The sequence below is a fragment of the Limulus polyphemus genome, unplaced genomic scaffold (assembly GCF_000517525.1).
Source record: "Limulus polyphemus unplaced genomic scaffold, Limulus_polyphemus-2.1.2 Scaffold1025, whole genome shotgun sequence".
Lineage (NCBI taxonomy): Eukaryota > Metazoa > Arthropoda > Merostomata > Xiphosura > Limulidae > Limulus > Limulus polyphemus.
In genome coordinates, this window is record NW_013666635.1 from 144,305 (window position 1) to 144,901 (window position 597).

A 597-nucleotide genomic window follows, 5' to 3' on the forward strand; every position below is an offset into this window, starting at 1 on the left:
TTACCTCGATTTAAAACCAAATTATGTTACCTTGCGAACCTCTGGCAAATATTACACTTAAAAGATCAACATAATTTTTTAACTAGTGCAACAGTATTGAAAACAAAAGTTGTCGAGAAAGAACTGCACAGTGGAGTAAAATTAGGGCACGTTAAAGAGCGTGCAAAATTAAAGACTGATTAGAGCTGAGATTATGATGTAGATAAAGCATTTAGTGGTTTTGAGAGGCCAAGTATGTAGAAAAAGTGTCAAGAGGTATGGATGAGGGGGTGGATAGAAGAAAGAGATGAAGCAAAGACAGAGGAAGCAGAAGCAATGAAAGTAGAAGGAACATAATAAATAGGGGGTAGGGTGTGAAGACGGGGGAAGGTAAGAGAACTAGTGTATTTAAAGATTTAAAGGGGTTGCACTTCTAAATATATGTGAAACTATTTCTATAAGTAACATTATCTTCTGATGATCAGTTGCAACATGTAAATTTAGAAAATATATTGGAACATTCTCTTGTAATTACTATATGATTATCAATCTGGTGTATTTACGTGTTTTACACTCACTAAAAAGAAACCTATCATTCGTTAGGTATTTGAAGAACTT